Genomic DNA, 22,721 nt, shown 5'->3' on the forward strand with positions numbered 1-22,721 from the left:
TTGTTTGGACCATTTTATAAAAACTGTATGCCTCAATTAGAAATACACATTTCATAGCAGAAAATCTATATAGAAAACAAGTTCAAAACTGACCTCTTTCATGAAACAACAGCTGATCACATTCAAAACTGGAATTAAGTAACTGTCTTCAGGGGGATAAATTGTTCTATCATATGGCTTTCACATCAGGTTGACACCTAGATGAAACAGTAGCGAGATGGTACACTGACCTGTCAATTCAACACAGATGATCTAAATCATGTTGCCTAATTAACTAAAAATGGATGAGATATTGTTACCAAACTGCATACATAGGTAGTTAATTAGTTCACTGCTGAATTAATGTGCAAAAGCACCTCTCACTTGTTATAAACCTTATTTAAAAATGGCTTGCGCTTAAAAGAAAAATATCTTAATTGCCAAAATGTCACTTGAAGTAGTTTTAACTAACTTACTAGCTATTTATCTAGCCACTGACTGAACAGTGAGGAAACAACTCATCAGTGATGAGATTTAGTAATTCAGAATATGATTGCAGAAGGTAAACTCTGTGTTACGAGACCAACACCAAAAAGACAAAGCTGTATTTCACTGGTTCTTTATAGCAATGATGTTCAATTATTTTTAAACTATTTACTTGACCTTTATGTAACCTAATATTAAAAACCTAACCCAGAATATTAACCCAAACCTCTCCTGCTGTGCTTTCTGGATAAAATTCATTCCTGTGGAGATGGGCCAGCAACAGAGGCTTATGCTATGCCAAGGTCAGCAAAAGGCCTATGGCTGTATAAGTTTTTAAGAGGCCTTGTGCTGCTGATCTACACAAGGGAGAATTTCATCTGCTTTGTGGGAGCAATTTTTATTTTGGTAGCACTAATTAAAATTAGAAGCAGGTCTCAGACCTAGTCCCAGATCTGAATTCCCTGAGGAAGGCCAGCTCCACATCAGAAGTCTGAAGCATGGCTTCTCTGGCACTAGGCAGAAGGGGCTGGATATATGTCACTTCCTCAACATTCAGCTGATGCTATTTCAGGATTATGGTCAAGTTTCAACTTTGAAAAATGAAATTACTTTTGCTTAATCACTGTAAATTGAATGTATGCAGTTAATTCAAAGTTATTTTTTATATATATACATACATATATATACATACATACATATGTGTGTGTGTGTGGTTGTTGGTGGCAATCATAAATAAATAGACATCATATTCAGTGATGCTCTCAAGTTATTTTCATAGCAAAACCTCAAGGCACCAGTTCAATGCACTCATTTTAGGGTCCTATTCCCTTTGGATTCCTACAGTCCTGCTTCCCTGAATTCCACGCTATTTTCTAATCTTCCCCTGAAGGGAGGAACTCCTCATATTGTCAGTCATGGCCTATGCACTTCAGTGAGGTTTTGACCTCATCAGAAGTGGTTTTGAAAATAATATGGTCAGAATCTGCCTCAGCATTTATGTAGATCAGGTCCCCGTCTCCACATGCCTTTGTCGCCCTCCCACGTACGCCACACCAAACGCAGGGCAGCAAAAGGGACAGGCTCACAGGTCAGACAAAGCTTTGCTTGCTGCAGTTGTGGTCAGATGATGCTGTATACTTGACAAGTATCATTCTGATTTTAATTACATTTTTGACCAAAACTTACAGAACTGTAGGTTACCCAGTGTTCATGTGAACCCTGTGCAAAATGTCAATTTGATTCACTGTTTCTCTGCTGTAGGTTAAAAAGCGATATGGCTGTACCCATCCACATTTGGCTGCATTACGTCACTGGCTGCAAGGTGACTGCCAGCCACGTGTGCCTGATGGGATATTAGCCAGGTAGGAACGGCCAGAGTGCAGCCCTCTGCTCTGACAGGCACTTGGACTTCTGCTGAAGCCAACACTTAGCATGAAATGTCTGTGCAGAAAATAAAAATAGACAGATAGTCAGTTAATCAGAAGTAACTGGTTTTATCCAAAATGGTGGAAGCAGGTTATCATTTATTGTGCTAGAACTTTGCATAGCCAGTGGGCTTAATAGACCTCACTATCGTTTCTTTTAATATGACATGGAAAGCCTGGGGAAAAGCAGAATACAGGTAGGGATGAGAAAGGGACAGTTTATTTATACAGTGCACTGAGTGACGAGCCCACACTTGCTGTGGGTCTTTGTGCGTTGGCAGAGGTGTATAAAGTGCTTCCGTTATGTTTTCTCAAAAGCTTTTGGATCGCAACAGGTTCTGCCTGTAAATCAGCATGAAATCTCGCTTCTCCTATTTATACCATTCCTATTCACTGGATTACTGTATAAATCCTAACTACTTGTCTGAAGTTATCAACATAAAAATCATAAGCAGTGACACACTGGTGTGATAGCTCAGCCATATTTAAAATATGCTCTCAACAAGTCTTTGTCAATTCTGTATTTGCTTGAAAAACTTATTTTGAAACTTCAATTAATCATTGAATATGTTTGTAAATTCTTAGAAAATGCATGGTACTAATACCACAGTTCATACTGACTTCACTGAAGCCAGAATTTCTTTCAGGGAAGAGGTGTTATATAGTTCAGCCTCAGATATGACATAATTTTCATTTATAGCAGTAAGAATGAATTCCTGTTTTAGGGACAAAACTCAGCTGAGTCTTAACTACAGAGCTGTGACCAGTATCTCCTTACAATGGGAACAATAATAATCATCTCCTGCCTTAAGCTTCAGCAGACATCAAGATCTGTTTTGTGCAAAACAAAAGGGTATTTTTAATTTGCACAAACTATGCAGTTTCTTAATGTCAACTGATATTCAGTGATTGCATTCATACTGAATTAGTATAATACATTCAGCAACAAGAGAAAGCTTTTCCAGTTGTAAGATGTTCTGGTTAATGAAGTAATAGTAATCAGGCTTGATCATATTAATGTGAAAAAGAATCTCTTTTAGAGCAATGCTCAACTTTCAGTTTGGGTTTGTTTTTCTTTTTTTTTTCTTTTTTCCTCTTTTTGGAAAACGTGTTTGTTTTCTAAAGCTAAACTTAGCAGTGTAGTAATTTGGAGAGTGACGCTGCAACCAGTACTGGGTTAAAGGCTGGCTACTGCATGTTGTTTCATAGAGGCCAGTGCAATGATTCACAACAGCAGGCAATATAGGCAGGGTAAGTGGCTGGAAAAGCAAGGTCTGAGCAGAGTAGGAACTGTACTTTCTTGTACTTTTCACTGTGGATTTGGACGAATGAGTTGTAGTTCAAAATAAATATATTCAATCCCTAATAAATGCATTCCAGTACCTCTTTTTATTCTTATAAAAAACCCTCCCCTCTGGCACCTACAAACATATTAAGAAATAAATAGCTGCCTATTATGACCTACAATATTTTATAGCCTTGTGCTGCAAGAACGCACTAACAAGCTGCTTTATCAGAGGGCAGCCCCCGGGGCAGGTGACGCAGGGCAGGGGCAGGTGACGTGGGGCAGGCGCAGCGCCAAAGCACAGGAATGCGCCCACGCGGGCGATGGCTGTGGCAGGGCTGCAAGGCACCCGTGTCACGGTGAGCGACGGCCACGGCAGGGCTGCGAGGCGCCCGTGCCACGGTGAGTGGGACAGCCCTTGCCCCAGACCTCAGTCCAGTCTGTCCGCAGCCTGCCTGGGGCAGCCTCCTGCTGCCGCTTTCCCGCAGGTCTAAACCACAGCCCCAACCTGGCTGGGACATTTTGCTCAAGTCCCGCTTCAGCAATGGCTTTCAAGGCATGCATATAGCGCATCAGAATTTGCCCTACAGTGCTTACAAAATGCCCCTGGCTAATTTATCTATCTTCTGCTCCATTGAGGATAACAGATTTGTATTAGGAACATGCTTAGCTCACTTGGTTTAAAAGACGCATGGAAACCTGTTCTGAGGAGATGGGAGGGAGAGAGGAAGATTAGGAGCCTCAAATTTACTCAGGAAACTGAAAAGGAAAAAAACAGTTTGAAGTGGGGGTAGACAATTTACCCTCCATCCATTCTGATGGCCCTTACCTTCCCAGCAGTCTGTCTCATTTTGTACGTCCTGCTCTCTTTCTCCAGCCAACGCCATGTTCTGTGCTCTGTCTCTATACAGTACAACGCATCTCCAGAGATTTAAATTCAGCATGTTTTTTTCAGTTACTTATGAATGTGAGAAAGTTCTCATGAGAGCAAATACAAGTTTCACCTCACACGCTTGTTTTTTGGCAGTTGCTTGCATTTTTTCCACACTGTTCCCACCAAACAACCTTGCAGTGGAAAATACAACAATTAACTGTAACTTCCAGTAACAGCTGCTCTCTTTCTGTTTAGTACAATTGTTACTGCACAACAGATTACTTGTTTCAAATATGTAAAATTTTTAAAGCCTTCCTTTTTCTTTCTTTTTTCCTCATTATTAAAATATAACACAAGATCATCCAAGAAAGAATATTCTATGCATATTCATTAGTAGTTTGGATTTTGTTATCTTCTTTTTTGTACCTACAGCTTGTTAAAAAAAAGCATTTATATTTCTTGTACTATGAGTGTTAATGTGTTTCTGCTTATATGCACAATCTAATGGCACAGCACCAGAGGGGAAAATAGGAGGTAAGTACTTTTAGCCAGTGGTGTTTCTTTGTATATTTGAATCAAATATTAAAGAAATCTATATAGTATGAAGCTAGACAGTAACAGTTATATGTAGCTTTTCCCTCTTTCCTGATCCTTGACTTCTTTCAAAGGATGTTACTAAGAGGGAGGAATGGGCATATTACAGCACCGTAAATCAGTGGTGATCGAGCTTTCTGGTCTGATGAGCCAGGCAGCTCCTTCCCCATGCCAGGGGAGGACAGACTAGCAAGGTCCCTCCCGGTCACCGGGCAGACCTGCCCAGGGCGTAAGGACCCAGCTTTCAATTACTAGAAATCAAGCCTTCTTTCACACTCCAAGCATTGCTGCAACCATCCAGAAATCATGACTAAGGATGCAGCAACACACTGCGCTGGCAAATAAAGGGCTGACAAGAGAGCAAACTTCAAAAGCTGGCAAAACAAAGCAAGCCCTTTTGGCCCACGGTCAGCCAAAAGGCAGGTATAAATGTTCGGTCACTTCAGAAATAGCGTGCATTGTACTGGGAAATGCTGACATACACAGACAACAGGATGAAGTAATGCCACCGGAGGGTTATCTTTTCGCTCACCCATCAGGAAACTCGTATGTGTCTTAGATGCAGATTCAAACATTCTCAATATCCCCAAGAGCACCAGTTTGGACTCATTACTACTGACACTGCCTCAGCTGTAGGCACACAATAGTGTAACAGGTGAAGACTATGTTCATCACCCTCAGAAACAGTAGTACTCTGTTCTACTGCACCCCTCTTCTCGTGAAACCTTGCCTGCCTTCCAGTTGCTAACAGGGCATCCAAACAGAAGAAAAGGAACAATCTCACCTGGAATTCAACAGATGTAACACTTTCTGCAGCATGACCGAGGCATCAGATAACAAACACGAAGCCAAAGAAGCAGCACATGCTTGGCAGCAAACATTGCTAATTTAAACAGTCGGGTGTCTTGTCAATGCCTTTTAAATAGATTGAAAAAATAAATTATATTTAACAACAAAAAGCTGAACTGCAGTGATGTTGTTTTCCATAGCAAAGGAACAAAATCTGCATATTTTAGCATTTTTGGATTAATGAAACAAAGAAAGAAAAAAAGGAATGCAAATTTCAGTGGGAGAGGGCGAATAAAGCACAACAGCAACTTTCCTGAAAGAATTTTCAGGCCTATGAACCCTGCTCCTACCCTTCACAAGAGACAGTAAGGGCCTTTCCATTAAAACTGCACAACACCAAAACCAGAATCATTATATCTTCATCTGCATCCCGCAGTTGACAGCATTTTGGGTGTCGTTGCCTCAGATCTTCAAAATATTGGTAACTGATGGCTATGTGCAGCAGTAAACTTCTTTCACATACCCATTCTGACTTCTAAGGAAGAAAGCATCTAAGGAAGAATGCACATTTGGCTTCAGTGCAGCGAGAATTTCTTCTCATACACATGTAAATCCCCAGTGGTCTTATACTTCTTGGGGTATAGAAATATCACATGTTTTTGAAGATACTGGCACTGAAGAGCAGCACACGAGATATCAATCCAGCTGCCAGACTGCCGTGGAGTCCCAGGGGACAAAGAAGCACAAAGGCTGCTCCAGCGAGCCTTGGGGGAGCAAAGCTACAGCAGTCCCAAGCCTTGACACGCAGTCCTGACACCTACAGACCCCTCGCAGAGGGGTGCTCCAAAGACATAGGCCATTTTCACATGTAATGTATATGCAAACACCGCTAGCACTTTCAAGGCTTCTGATTCAAGAAAGTAAAAATATTATGGCTGAACAAAATATGAATACGAACACACACATTTCAATCTGCTCTGTCACAAAAAGACAAAATGTTAAAAGCTACAGAATAGAGCCATTAGAAAAGCCATTGTCTATCACAGTTGGTTCTTTAAAATTGGAGAAGCACAATAAGGAACAGTACAGCTTTAAAACAAAGGAAAAAAATCTTCCCAAAATACTTACCCTGCCAGCAAGCAGATCTGTAGCCTTTTCTTCTTCCACATCTTTTATCTGGTTTTCTAGTAAAACTGGCAGCAGGTCTCTTGTTCTCTCTCTCTCTCTCCATAACTCCTGTCTTGACCTAGTGCCACTGGTCTTTCAAGCCCTTGAGCACCAAGCCCCATCCACATTCCCTTTTCAAGAAGCCAAAAAAAAAAAAAAAAGTCATTTCAAGCCGTATTTCCAAATGCGTACAATTTCATACAATTTCCAAACGTATGCTACGAGTAAACGGGGCTTCCAGCAACTCATCTGGCAATTACATTCTTTTCCCTTTCTTTTGATCATACGTGTTGCTTACAGCAATCTGACAGGATAGTAATTATCTCACTAAGGGGCATTTACATTACATAGGATTTGGATTTCCCCCAAGGGAAGGTCTAGAACAAGAGACATAACTCAGGCACTGGTGGATTCTATTTGTTAAACAAGATCAACTCTGAGAATCCAGTGATCTAAGCCTGTTTTTTTTTTTTCTCTGTTTTCAATGGTATCATGACTGACATAGTCATGCTTGAAAATATTTAGTTTGCTTTACTTTAAAAACATATTTTTCCCTAATAGATTTGTAACATCTGAGCATCTGGCTACAAACATCTGCATCTGTCATCATTTTCCTTGATGCTTTTGGAGGTGTTCAGCTCTGTTCCAACTCTTTTGAATTTTTTTACATTTCTATATATTTTTTGTAATAAATGCAAATGAAGCCCTCTCTTGTGTACATTTATTTGGTCTGGTAATAAACAGACCCTCCCTGGTGATCAGCCCATGCCTCAGCTTCGATATCTACAGTGAAGCTGCCCCGACTCCCTGCACGTGGTGTCTGACTGTGGAAGAGCAACCAACTCCCTGTGCACCCGGGTTGCTGGTCTGTCCTGGGGGCTTCGTCCCACAAACCTGCCTCCTGCTTCAGTGGCTTTGGGGAAGGTTTTCATTGCCACAGCAGGTCTTCATTCGCTAGGACAGCTTTAGCAGCAGCCAGGTACAGCACATGGGCCACGGTGATACTGCAGCGGCACTGGTAGGAAAGGAAGAGGACGGCCTGCTTCCCTACAGGGGGCATAGCAATGGCGAAGGATGATTTACGCAGTCAGGGTCAGGTAAAAGCCTACACAGAAAAAATGTCATTCTTTTATAGCAAACGTAGCACTGCAGATGTCAGCATTGAAGCTTAAGGAGGTACTGCAGGCACGTGATTCCTCTGCTGAACACCTTTGACCGTGGAGTGTTACATATACATACGGAAGAGGCGAAGAAAAGTTGCTAAGGCTGCTGCCGGAGGCATTTCCCTGGCGAAGAGCAGTGCCTGGAGGAAGGCAGCGCTTTGAGGAGCCCGGTTTTCCCCAGCCCATCGGCACAGTAACAACACCAGGAATACTCTCGGGCAGTTATGCATCAAAAGCCACAGTTCTTGTAAGTTATAACAATCACTCTCATACTCTCCAGTGGATTTTCTTACAAAGCTTGTTTTTTTAAAAAAATGTGATTTGTAAAGGATGTTGTTTCTTACCGTTACTATTTACATTATTTTTTGAAGACTGTGACATACAGTGACCTCAACGCTACAGAAATATATCTCAATGTAAAATATGATGATGTAAATGTGATGAATGTGGCAAGATCAGATTAATCTTTAAAACTTTATAGCAACCTCATCTGTCTTGAGATACAAGGGGCATGTCTATACGTTTTCTATTAAGCTTATTTGCTTATTTGAATGTCTTAATTAGAACATTTTTCTAATGTTAAAAGCTTGTTAAAAATTAATTTGTAAGTCCAAGATCGATTGATCCCACTGTTTTTACAGAGGGGGCTTCTGTAGTCAGCTGCAGCATATGAAATGAAGCTGGCTCTTTCTGAATATTGCAAATGTAATGCAGACAGAAGGTGCCAGACTTGGATCACTCACGTCTTCTGCACCCAGAAGAGGAGGACAACGATTAGGCTGTAAGGCCGAGTGCAGACATTTTTTGTTACGTGTTTGCACAATGCCAAGCACACTGATGAGGCCCCAAGGCATTGCAGATGATTATGCAGCATGCAGCTTCCCTGGGCTGCCCTGATGTAATCCCATCCCTGAACTCAGAGGCTTTTATTGTAGGGGTGATACGTTAGTCAACACCATTTGTGCCGTCCTGTACCTCTCTGATGAGACATCTAAAAATATAGCTTCTAATGAGTGCTGAGAGCAGTGGCTGGGTTTTTTTATGACTGAATACATTTCCAGTAAACTGAGACCACCAAACTTCATGCACAGAGTTTCAGAGGCAGATTTTCATCCCTTTTTACGCAGAGCAACTTTTAGGCTAAGGTTAATAAAAGCAGAAAGTGGTTCTTTATATTTAACAATGAAAGCACAAAACTTATTTATATGCAGATAGAGAAGACCCTTGCACATTGCGATATGCAACAATTGTGGTATAGTTGGAGGAGGAAAAAGATGATTTGAGCAGGACTACTATGTGTATATCCCATTACTGGGATCCAAGTGCCCTTAATTATATTGTTTATATGAGACTGAATTACTTTATGCTGCTGTCAGACTGTATGACTAGTACCTCTGGGGAGTATCACAAAAAGGACATGTGTATCTCACGAGAATATCCAAAAAACCTAGATTTTTAATAAACATACTAATCCACCCTAAGTAGCTCACATTACAGCTACAGTTCTATTTTTAGGTTATTTGTTGTACTTAAAAAAAAAAAAAAAAGTGTCATGAGTTTTGAAGGATTTTTTAAGGAAGGAAAGAATAGCTACCTTTGTATGCAAACAGCTGGTGGGGGAATGAGGAGCTTCCATTACACTGAGAGCTGCCAGCTAATGGAGCTGCAGGGAAGGGGCCAGGCTGCAGTGAAGTTACCTGTACAGTAACATAAGCTAAATGCTCCAGAGTGATCTGGAGAGCTAATCGTTAAGCTGATTGGTAGTTTTGGCCTCCTGGGAACCTTAATAAAAATCTTTAAAGCAAAGAAAGTGCTCATTACTGAAATAGCTGGTTGGAATATCTCATGTCAGGAAAGATCTGACCTAACAATTTACTCCTTAGTCAATATCTGAGATTTTCCTACAGGATAACGCTTTCCTCTATAGCTGTGTTGGAGGGCCAAAAATTTAAAGAAAGGAATTTGCCTTAAATACATCATTTGCCATAAAATATATCATTTGAGATTTTTAACTTTTCCCTTTTTTCCCCCCCTTGGCCATCTCTGGTAAATCTTCTCAGTATGGAAGAGGTAGGGTAGAAAATGTGAACACTACATCAGCCAGGACAAAAAGTTCAACAGAGGTAAATGTATTGAATTTGTCTGTTCCCAGACAGTATATATATTGGTGTTTCCATATGCAAATTCAGGAGACCAAGAGTTGAAAATCTAGTCCAAACAGAAATCACTGGATCAAACAGTAACGCATGGCCAGAAAACATCTTCCAAAGACCAAATAAAAGAAAGATTATGTAAACATAGGCAATATGAAGAGATGTCTTGGGTTGTATGTTCTCTAATTTGACATATTAGAAGCATTATGAAACAAAACCTTATCAAGTCGATTACACTATGAGAAGAGATAAGCTAACTGGATAGACTAATACTGAAAGCTATATAAAATGTATAGTGCTAGTACATTGCCTTGTGTTTCTACAAAATAACATCTGATCTTGTGGGACCACAATTTCTTGTAACTTTAATTTCTTATCAACTAATGATTTTTAATCAGAGCAATGTTTGCACAGTGCTATTTACCCATATAGAATTATATATACTTAAGCACATTATTATGAGACACTAGATAGCAAGTTCATTGCTTAATTACTTCATATAAAATTATTTTTAGACCAAAGATATAATGAGAAACTAATGAGTTCCCAGGATAGCTGAAAACAATATTACAATACAATCCACATATTTGTGTTCCAGAAGTATTTTTTTTGTATACTCTTTAGAAAAAGACTTAAAATTCAAAACAAATTGTATTCTTACAAATTTGCCTCAGTTTTAATATCCGTGATTAAAATTAAACATATCTGTGGTTTGAAGTATACATATGAGAATGAAAACATACTCTGAAATGCTCTAAAACTTGAGTCATACCAAACGGACTGAGGATATTTCCAAATCTGAACAGCACATTAGAATTTTTAGGTTTCTGAAAAATCTCCATGTCTATTTGGAACCTGCTGGATAGTTGTAGTTTTGAGCTGTGGTCATCATTCATTGAATAGTTTCGTATTTGCTATAGAAATTAATGCAGTATATTTATTTAGGAGTCTGTTCCCACTGAAAGTGAGCCCACCAATTTCAGTGAGTTCTGAATCAGATCTTCTGCAGGCACACCTAAAAATATTTATCTCCATTGCTCAATACTTACTACAACAAAACCGCTTTTTCTGAGGGATTCACATATTTAATGCATTATTTATAATTCCTTTCATACTAGATTGTTGTGATCTAGACTTACAACATATACTTGCCTTCTGTAATAGTTGCCCACTTACAATCACAGCAACTAAAATTATACAGCCAATAGTTAACCTGTTTACTTGACAATAACAGCCAGTATTGTGAGCAGTAAACACTCCATTAGATTAGAGCACTTGGGTCAAACTATTTGACTAAACTCCTTATTCAAAGGAGTTTCCTGCACTTCTGTTAACTATCACATATTAGGAGATGATAAACAGAGGGGTAAACATTGTGTATCAGCTACCCCTTGGCAGATAGCATTCGTTCTGAAAGGAATTTATCTTTTCTATTAACATTAACCCATAAAGACCTGAGGATATAGTATATTTATTCTCAGTGAAATGTTGCAAAAAATCTTGACACAGTTTGCTTATCCCCTATTATATGTGTAAACCGTAATTAACCTCTTCCAAGTCACTTTCAAATATCCATATTCATCTAAACCCAGTATTCTCAGGATTATAATCTGATGATAGTTTTCAGTTTAGTTCAACCTAAAAATGAACAAATATTAGGAAACGTAAGTCTAATCAATTCAGTTTTGAAATATTTATTTCCTTTCACAGTTTGAATTCATTTTTTTAAAGAAGGCCTCTAGTCTACTCACAAATTCCTCTGAAGTCTAGGCCACCAAACAATCACTGTCTGTTCAAGGCAAAATAAAAAAATTATTGAAAGCTGGAACTAAGTCTCTAAATAACAATGAAGCAGTCCAGGCGCAGAGTAATTTTAAAAAAGCATACCTTCTGTCTGAGAGTGTGTCTGAGAAGAAAACACAGATGCAACTCTTCAGTCTTGAGGCTGCCCATATCAGGATAGGCACGTCACAACAAGGACTAGAACGCCTCAAAGGGATCTGTGGAGAAAAACATTGATTGCTTACAATGAAGTGAAGCTCAAAAGCTGTCAAATATTTTGGAAGAGCTGCTAGAGCATAGAGAGCCAGTGAAACACAAGGCACCACAGATGCCTTCATCAAATATGGCAGTTGTTTTGTGAACAGGGGAGACCTCCTCTCTGCTCTTTTAGGCTGGCCAGCCATGCATATCCAAAAGCAAAGAAAACTGAAGATGCAGCTACAGTCAAAAGGGAGGGAGATAACTACATGATTCAGAGCAAAAAGTCTCAAAAGACTCACAGCGAGAGACTGTGACCTAACATACACGCCTGTGTCCTAGGATGGCCGGCATTTGTTTCTAAGAATTCCCCAGCTCTCTGAAGGCAGTTCCACGCTTTATGTACACCTGGCTAAAGGTATTGGTGGAGTCCCAAAGTCATATAGACACAGGGCTAATTAGCCTCACCTGTTATTGAAGTAACTTGGCCAAGGTAGAACACCTCGCTGACACTACTATTTTGCACCCAGTTTGGGGGCTGGGCTGTCCTAAGGTAACTTTTGTGTTCAGTTCACATAGTAAAAACATGCTTTTACTTGTTGCTGCTATTTTTAATTCTTGATTAAGTAACTATGGGCCAAATCCTAGTTACCTTACTCCGGAAAGTGGCACTTCTCAGTTATGCATCAATTTTGAAACTGGCATAACAGAACTAAAGCCCTTCTCTGCAAACACATCCCATTTCCATTAAAGCTCCTTTCCCTGAAAACTAACAGCTGCAAACTGCCACGGCAATGACTGCGATCAAAGAATAAGCCTCCTCTCTGGCTGTTATCACCAAGGCCCATTGAGGAGAAACCTTGTGAAATGAACGCCAACTTTGCATCTTGGTGTTGGTTGTCTCGGAGAATCTCATGATCCTCAAGCAATTCTGCTAGTTGACTGGTACCTTACACTTGGGCAGCTCCGGCCTCCAACGTTTGCAGTGGCTTGTTCTTCTGTCTGAATTTCATTTGATCAAAATCTCATGGTAACTACCATAGTCTCAACAGAGATTAGTCATGCAATGCCTGTACTCACTTAGAGTCTGCCACAGTAATTATATTGGCAAATCCTTTAGGGGAGACACAACTGAAGTGATGAGACATCTTTTGCCAGGAGAGCTTAAAGCATTTTATGACAAAAGACTGAGTTTACACAAATTTTAAATAAAATATTTTTTCTTAATTTTGGTTAAAATGCACATACATTAGAGCTTCTGCTGGCCTGACTATGCGGGGAGCTAATGTGATTTGTTAAACTTAAAATCAGTACAACTATGTTGGCAAAAACATTTAAATGTAGAATAAGCTACTTCACCCAAATAGACTCGTCCCAAGTATAAAAAACATAGCCAAGTGGTAGTTCCTAAACTCTCTCCATCTGCAGCCCTGGTTACTTACTGATGCTGCTGCTGTGCTTTTTTCCAGCAAACATGTTGGGTTGCATTATGTTGAGATTAAGTGTTTCATCAAAGCAGAGAAATGCTTTCTCAAAACTACACAAATCTGCAGTGGGGAAAACTTTACCATGCAAAAGAGAGCTGTCCTATTACAAAACATGGGAGCAGTCTACAAAGCCTTTTGTCAAATGCTACTGAAATATCACAGAGAAGCAGCAGGTCTGTACAGTGAATTACCATTCACTCAGAGAATCACATCCCACAGGCCCGAGATGAGCTCATCAGCATAGATGTGTCCACAGCATTACACAGGGATCCTGACCTCCAAATCTACTTGTCAAAAGTAGGCCAAAGCCCCAAGCCAACCAAGCATAGCCATAACTTTGTCAGTTTGACTTAAAACACCTACCTCAAATAATAGGAATTATTTTTTGTTGCTCAGTAGGAATAGTCTTCAGAAAAAGGACTAGATTCAGCAAAAAAGATTGTGCCCTCATCTGTCATCTGATGATTTCACAGGGTGGAAATCTGGAGAAGGTCTTAGAAGAATAATAAAGATTTACAGTTCAGTATCAGGCTTGAAATATCTTGACCTCAAACAGAGCAACAGGCGTGAACACAATCCCAGTAGAGTGCTCTATGTTTCTAATTATCTTGATTTTGAAGCAATGGATGCTGTCCAAAGATTTACATAAATAACAAATACATTGAAAAGTACAGATTTCCTGGGGTGTTTTAATTTAACACTAACCAGATGCATTTGCAATAAAGGCTGAATTAAAAGTGTGGTGCCTTAAAGCAGGGAAATAATTTACAATGGAGAACTTCCTATGTAGAAGGAATATGCCCCAAGAGATTCGTATGCTGGCTTTTAACAATTCAACATGGCCAATATTTTAAATGCCGTTAGCCAGGTCAAGCCCTATGGCACATTCATCAGTCATCGGTATGAAAATCTGGTTATTAGGTTCCCTAAGGAATATGTATTTATTAAACATTCACATTACCATACCCTGCAGGGCCCATTCAGGCATGAAGTCTATGGGAGTGAAAGAATTCTTCCTGAATAAGGTCTCCTATTTAGTTAACCATACAGTATTTAAATGGTGCTTTTCACTGACATATCTCACAGTGCTCCACAGTGGTGGTGAGCTCCAAGTAAACGGGAAAGCAGACACAGAAGTAAACTGAGTTGCTGAAATTCACACTTGGAAGGACAAGCAAGAGCAGAGCCTGGCAGGGATGCTGTCGGGGGCCCGGTTGGCTGGATCAGGCTGTCACATGAGAGAGAAGGGAAAAATATTTCTGTCAGCAAGACTTTGGAGGGCAGAGGTCTTGTAGAGTTTTTGGACATATAGGTATGAATAGTTAGGTCCAGGCAGGCACTACCTTTAAGATTCTGCTTTCCCTTCACGTCTATCTATATGTGATTAATATTTTGGCACCCTTCTAAGTCATTCCAAGTCAGGCTACTCATGTATTTTGCACAGAATGTCAGGATATTATACCCTGAAAAAGGGACAGTATATTTGTAACAGATTCATGTTAGTCATAAAGAAGCATTGACTTCTCAGGGAAAATGATCTCACTGAGTCTGCTTAGAGCCCGCATTCTTTTTACCTGCTTCCCTGGTTTTCATTTATTTAGAACATTTGCAAGACAACAGTTTTTCCTTAGAACTTCATCAGTTCCAGTTCACCTGAAATCACAAGCTGCTGACTGTGAAATCGCAGTTCCTCCTGATGAACGAGGCAACATTTGCAATGAAACAAAAACAATTTTTGTCTAAGGCCAGAAGGAAGCAGGTTTCCAAACACATAAGCTACCATGCTTAAAAATATTATTGCTATAAAATATTATCCAAATATTTTCTGGAGATTTATAGAGTGGATCTTGAGCCACTCCAGATATCTTCTGACACTTCCAAGGACTTTTTCTGCAGCTTACTGGGAAATCCAGTCTCTGGAAATTTTCTAGGAATTTTTCAGGAGCTCTCCAGGACTTCTCACAAAGCTTTCAAGGATTTCTCCCAATGTTTTCTAGAAATTCCCCTGCTGCTTTCTAGGTATTACACTGCTGCTTTCCACCAATTTCTCTGATGCTTTCTAGAAATTCACCTGCTGCTTTCTAGAAATTCATTTCCTGCTTTCTAGCATGACTAACAGCCCCAGGCTGGGCCAAAAGGGGCTTCCGGGCCCCCGGGTAGGGTGCAGAGAGGCCCCAGGGGAGGCTGCGCAGGGCTAGTAGGGCTATTTGTGCACTCAGAGCCTTGACAGCACCTAGGATTTCTAGGATTGGAAAGCACCTTCATTGAATAATTTCCAAATTCAATATCTTGTAAAATAACCCTAATTAGAAGCTCTGCATTCCTAAACAAATGACAAATTTCTATAGATTTTCAACAAGAGAGATTCCTGAAAACAACTGTTTTATCCATTTATAATCCATTAAAGAATATACTTAATGATGGGATTAAGGGAAATTGTTTCCTCTCCCCTTTGGAAACATGCGAGAAGTTATTCCCATACAGAATGAATTAAACGTAAACTTAATTTACAGGTATGGTTTCTCTGATTGTACTTTCTTCTTTTTAGTACATTACCTACATATCTTACTGGCCCTAAAGCATTTCAACTATACACTACAACTGGTTTTCATCATTCCAGTTTAGTGCACGTGGTAGGAAATAATTGTTAAAAGTTCCAACTATAGAATTCTTACAATCTTTTGTAGACTTGCAGAGGTTTAAAGGTGATTTGTACAAATCTTTGTTAGGTTTTTCATTACTACTGATGCATTCTCCTTTGCTAATTATAGACAGCTGGCCAGCCAATGTTTTTCAAAATATACTTGGTGATTGGTTTCACTGAATGCACTTGGATTCACACACTGTCCAAGTTACTGTCTAGTGTGGGAGTGAAGATTAAATGTGAAGTCCTGTCTTGGCATTTTAGGTGTATCCATTGCATAATGAAATGAGACGTGTTACATAAAAGCACACTTTTCCTAACAGCTTTTACTACTTTAAATTTCATTATTTAATATTTCGTATTTAAAAGGTGGGGACCAGTAAGTATTTAACAAATACATGGAGAAGAGAACAAACCTTTCTACACATCATTTGCCGGCTGTTATACAAGCTGTTGAAACACTCACACATATCTTTTTCAATGCTCTGCGTTGAATACTGAAGGTTAGATTTTCCACACTGCAAAATCAAGTAAGGTAGAGGCAGAATCCTACCACTGAGGACATGGTTATTCACTGCCCCTTGCTATGAAATAGACTGCAAATGCTCTTGCAACTCAAATGGTGGAGCAGAAACAGGGACTCCATAAGCTTGCTGTCCTCCTCAGCCAGGTTAGTTGAGACATGTTATGCACTAAATCCATCTTAAAAGGATACCTGCCAGCTTCTCTAGATCACAGATCCTATGAGCTATCAAACCTACAGCTACAGCCACCCCTGAACAACGTTCAGATGTGACACCATAGACAGTCTAACAAAGGAGTCTTTCTTCTAAAGTTTTGCCTGGACTTTAAAGTAACTGTAACTTACTGCTTTCAACCACCAGTATAATATGCATTTGGAGCTTCCCTTCAGGGTATGTCATACATAGAAGAACATAAAAATGAAAATGTAATAGAAATAAAATACTGATGCTTTAGAAATACTTGCTCTAATAATTTTAATGCCATGTTCTTGGAGCCAGTTGTTCATACAGTGTATGAGAAGGTGTTTAAATCTGTTTAAGTAAATATGACTCATGAGTTATTCACACTAATCTTTGTTTCAGGTGCTCAGGGATAGAAAGCCCAGAGACAAAATTCCTGCAATTTAGCATATGCTGACAGCCATCTGGAAAACTATGGTATGGCAAAGTTTTACTATCACCAGGCTCTTGATGCATTTGCAGAGTTATGTAAGAAAATTGCCTTCAATAAATACAATTTTATTTCTAATAAAACTTTATTTTCAGCTCTTTATAGATCAGTTCTATTAGTCTACAGCAGACTGAAACCTAGTGCACAAATCAGCCCAGGTGCCAAGTAATTTTTGAAAAATGTTTTCAAAAAGTTGAATGGCTTTTGATAGCAATCATTTGATTAATATTTTTCTGAGATTATGGCTCTCCAACTAAAACACAGGCCTACCAAAAATCAGTGAAAGTCTGTAAAAGCATATAGATCTGATTCTGTTCTTGTTTACGACGTGGTAAATCAGGAGTAAGCCCACTGAAGGCATTAAAGCTGTACCAATGTAAAAGTGGTATAAGTCAATGGAATATCAAGGCAATATTTCTACTTGCGCATTGGTTATTTTTCTCTTCAGAATATATATTGAGAAAGCTTTAAGTTTTCAACATGTATGTATGTGAATTATCTGTGATACCTAATTTTTTTAATCCTCTGATTTCATATCCACTTGATGAACCTATAATCTCACAACAGAATGAATGTTCACAAATACACATCTTGGTATTTTCTGATGTCTACAGAGTTCATAAAAATGAAAAGTAGCCAAAACAGCATTTTTGGTGTATGAACACGCTTGCCAGGACACAGAAAGAAACATTTCCTTTCCAGGCTCTTCTCCCTTCCCCAGTCAGAAATAAAATCATAAAATAGTCTTACATAACTGCCAACCTGATTTGCTTTTTCATATAATTCAGACTTTGTGTTATACCCCAAAACATTGTATTTAACATGTATCTTCTCATCCTCACTCACTGCCTGACCACAGCACAAGCTCCTGATTTAAAGACCATTGAAACCAATGGAAACACTCATATTCATTACAAAGCACATTGCATTAAGCAAAGTGAGAGAAAAACCACAGTGCAAAGATACATGAGTCTCCCATGATACTTCAGATGAATAGCAATTGTCCCTAACATGGAACTGCTTACAATTCCTGAAATAGATTTCCCAATGTAAAATTAAAACTTAACTAAAGAGAGCTTCCCCCCCATCCATGCGTATGCGCACATGCACACACGACATCAGTTTATTCATTCACTTTGCTCAGATAGTGCCCTGAATCATCCATGTTTTGGTCCTTCACATCTTTCTTTGCCCAGTCTTTGTTTTTCATTTGAATTACACAGATGGAGTAAGAAAATCTGCTATGGTATGGCCTTTTACAGACAATCAGTGCAGCTGGTGGCAGGTCTGTGAAGGACTGGGTGCTACTTATTTCTGCCTAGGTGACTTGGAGCAGGCCACCTCCTATGGCAAACAAGTACTGGCTCTATTTGGAGAGTCAAAGGTACTTTGTGTTTGCTCTCCCTGTTTGTTCTGTAGCGCACACAGAGGAGGGAAGATGGAGGGTTTTCTGTAGGCATTGGGAAATAACGTCAGCTGTACTTCTCGGAGAGCCTGCTCCCTGCACAGCTCCCCGTTCACTTCAGTAAGGGATCCACACACCTAACAGCGAGCGAACTGAGCCTTCAGCTGCACCTTTCTAAATAAAGCCCTTCCTCCCACACAGTATCAATCAGCTGAATGGTGATGAAAAGGACTTGCCAGGAGAGGTTAGTTTAAAGGAATGACTATACCCTCCAGCTTGCCTTTTTTTTATTTTAAAGAATTAATTACTTGAAATTCTGCTTACTGAAATGCATTCTGCTGTTCTTAAACTTTAAGATGATTGTGTAACCATTTTACTCCTGATGAATGCATTTCATAATAGCTAGCTAGGGAATCTCACAGTCCATAAATAATTAGCAAAAAGCATCTTATGTAGAACCTAGATCATCTTGAACAGCAGATATTGCTTTAAAAAATAAAACAAAACATAAAAACTTGGTGCCAGAAGGGATAAGAACACCATAGCAATGACTTGCTCAAATTTTGCAAGGCTACAAAGCTCACAGAGCCCCTTTTCAGAGGTGGTCTGAAAGAGAGGCAAGAGTGTTCACCAGAATGGGAAATGCACGCCCACTATTTCAGAGAAATGGTGTACCATGTACGCTGCAAAGATGAAATAAAAAAGTGTTCAAAGAACACGTTAGAAAAAGGGGTTTGGACAAGAACATAGCAGGTAGTGTGGCCTTAGCAAAATTCAATTTGTGAAGTGGGCTCTGATCTGCAGTTCAGAGAACAAAAGTACAAGCCAAAAAAAAAAGACCTCTCTGAAATGCACCTGAGCCACCACTGGTTATAAATTCATGAAAACTCAAACAACATGGATTCATCTAAAAAAAAATCTAAAATGAACTTTTCCACCACAGTAATGATGCCACTGTGGTCATTAATAAGCTGTATTGTTTGCATTTTGCCTCACAAGAAATATTCACCCACTTAGAATTTCTCTTGTTTCTTTCTTTTTTCAAACAGGAAACATCTGACCTCCCTCAAGAAATGATTTTAGGGAAAGTAAGCCATATTTACTGATGTGAAGCCCATCAATCTGTTCCCCACGAAGGCGGCTTTTCATACACAACGCTGCTCCAAGTCTGGGGCAGGGAAAAGAATTACAAGACAGACGTAACCTAGAGAGGAGAGCACACAGTTAAGATAACTGTGAATTTGCTGGGCCTCTTGTGCCTCTCTCAGCATCGCTGCTAAGCACTCTGTGAAGCAAGCCGGGGTGTCCAGGAAGGGCAGGCAACAGCAGCCGCTCCGTCTGGGTACCTCGGTGGTGCCAACAAGAGATGCAACCGCAGCATGCGCAGGCTAGCTTTTCAGTCAGCAAGCTCAGATACCAATAGCAGCAGTGGCACAGACCATGTAAGCCTTTTGGGAAGCTCGGAGACTCAAAGGTCTAACCTCTGCTAAATACTCATGCTTCCTGAGTTTGCTAGACAGAAACTTGTGTGTGCTGCAGTCATAGCTCCTGTCTGCAGTATATCATCTGTAGTGCACACCGTCCTCATCACAGTGCAGAGAGAGGCTGCAGAGGATCCCTGCTCTCTTCCACTGGTTCAAGTTTCATGTGAGCGAACTGATGCCACCAAAAATTAAGAAAATAACTTGAACATTGACTCTTAGTATCAATTAACATAAATTTAAATGTGTGTGGCTTATCTGCACACCTAAAATCTAATCTCTTTCAGTGGACTTATGACTGACTCAACAACCTGAATAATTCATGGCACAATTTGTGCCTGCTGAGTAATCACAGCTGGGACAACTACTGTCCTGAAACTTTTCTTACAGACAGCTTTTTCCTTCTTAAAACCCACTGGATGTTATTTCATCCCTTTGTAAATTATGCTCTATCTTACCACTTGGCCAGCGGATGGATACTCGTTATGTGTGGTCTTACTCATCCTGAAGGAAAAAAAAAAAAAGAGCACATTTTTCTGTTTATAGCAACTTTCCAACACTTGCATTAATTATACAAGCAGCAGAGATTATGCTCTACTTCTGACCCATGATTAGTAATATAACTATAATAACCAATAACTAGTATCTTATAACCAATATAACTTATAACCAATAACTAGTATCTCAATCAAAATATAGACCACCTAGGAAATTCAGTGTCCCAGAAGACAGCAGAAATGAACTGGCCTTTTAAAGGGTTGGATTCAGAAGTCCTAATGGCTGAAAAAGACTCTGCTTGCTCTAACAAGTGAGATGCAACTAAAGATAATCAGAAAATTAGGGAGAGAGTAAAAGAATCATTTGTACCAACATACTCAGAGAAAGCTTTACACAGCAGTGTGCTGCCTGGAAAAGCAGGTTTGGAAACATAAACAAGGAATCTGCCTACTGTGTTCAGGAGAACAGTGTTTTGACTACATTTTTTGGTAAATAAAAAAGGATTTAACCAATTAAAAATCTGGCTTCAGTATCAATTTCTTCTCCTAATGGAAACAGCCTGTAAAATTCTGAACATATGGGGAGCGCAGGCTGATGTCTACAAGATTCAATAAACTCTCAGTACTGTTGTATCTGGGAACTGAGTATCTGTCTAATGACAGAATGCAATAAATTGCTTCTCCCTCCTGTTTGTGAAGGCTTGGGAAGACTGGACAGTGAGATGCCTTTGTTTCCCAGAGCTGGCAACTTGCAGGTCTGCTTAGACTCCTTAAAACAGTGCTCACTGGCTCCCTGGCTTATAAAAATATTTAAAGCACTTGTAGTAAATCTAGGCACTTACTTCTCTTTGTGTTTTCCGGCTTTTGGTTATTCTCAGGCCACCACTACAGCATATTCTGTAGGTAATCTTTACACCCTGGTTCCCCTGCCCTATTTTTTGTAACATTAGTTAAAAGCAAATGACACAATTGTCACTCCAATGTATCAAGCAATATGCCAGATCCGAGAAGTATAATTCTGGCCAAAACTTCTTGAAGAACTGGAACCAGTGCATCCGCAAAGGCCCAACACGAAGCCTTTGTTTCTGTTTATAATCTGATCCTGGATGAAGGGAGAGAAGGAGGAGGAGCTGGGGCAGGCGTGGTGAGATGAAAACCAATGTATGTTTTGGACTCACAGTTGAAGACAAAACTCAAAGCAGCTTGGGTTCCCATTTCTGTGAAGTGGGCATTTCCTGCCCTTCTCCTAAACTTCCCAATTCCTACAGTCTCCTCTCTAAAACCCCATTGATTCACAGCTGCACAAAACACTTCAGCCTAAGATCAAAGTCTGAATTTAATAATGCAGTTCAGAATAGATTAATTCTGTATAAACATAGTCCCTTCTGTCAGTTCTGAAGTGTCATCAGATACATTAGGAAATCAGTTGCCTGTCCATATAAAAATGTATTTCTATTTTCTAACATTAAAACTTACTGATTTTCAAAACTTACTGATTAGTACTAAAGCCTAGTGATTATTATAGAAATGTTGATTCTTTAAAATGGTACCATGTAAGCCACTAGAAATCCTGATCCAATCCTCAGCTTGTTTAATAATACTGTGCTTTCTATGGAAAAATACATTTGCTTTCTTATAGAAACTATCTCCAAAAATTTCCAGAGACAAGCACGGTTCTGTTACATATGAACAGTAAATTTAGTAAGTTATAGTCATATTTCTAGTTGATTATATTTAAGTGTCTCAGAACATCCATCTTCTCTGTAAGCTGCTTTTGGCAACAGGTGAACTTCAGTGCTCTTGGCAAATGTGACTGTTAATATTAAGTTGCCATTGTTTAAGAGACTCAGGACTGATGGATGCACACAGGGTGAAATAAATTCCAGTTAAGACACTATACATCCAAACTAAGCAGCAACAGACATTAGTGATACTGTTAAAACCTGTACTATTCATCACTTCATACCACCCAAATTCTACTCTCACTTACATTCCCTCAAATTGAAATTTTAGTAAAAAAAACTATTAGTTTTTGAGAAAATCTAAAACACAAAATAAATAAAAAAGGGAAACATATACACACAGAAAATGCCAGGAGTAGCAAAATTAATGCTACTCC

This window comes from Apteryx mantelli, chromosome 15, assembly GCF_036417845.1.
Source record: "Apteryx mantelli isolate bAptMan1 chromosome 15, bAptMan1.hap1, whole genome shotgun sequence".
Classification (NCBI taxonomy): domain Eukaryota; kingdom Metazoa; phylum Chordata; class Aves; order Apterygiformes; family Apterygidae; genus Apteryx; species Apteryx mantelli.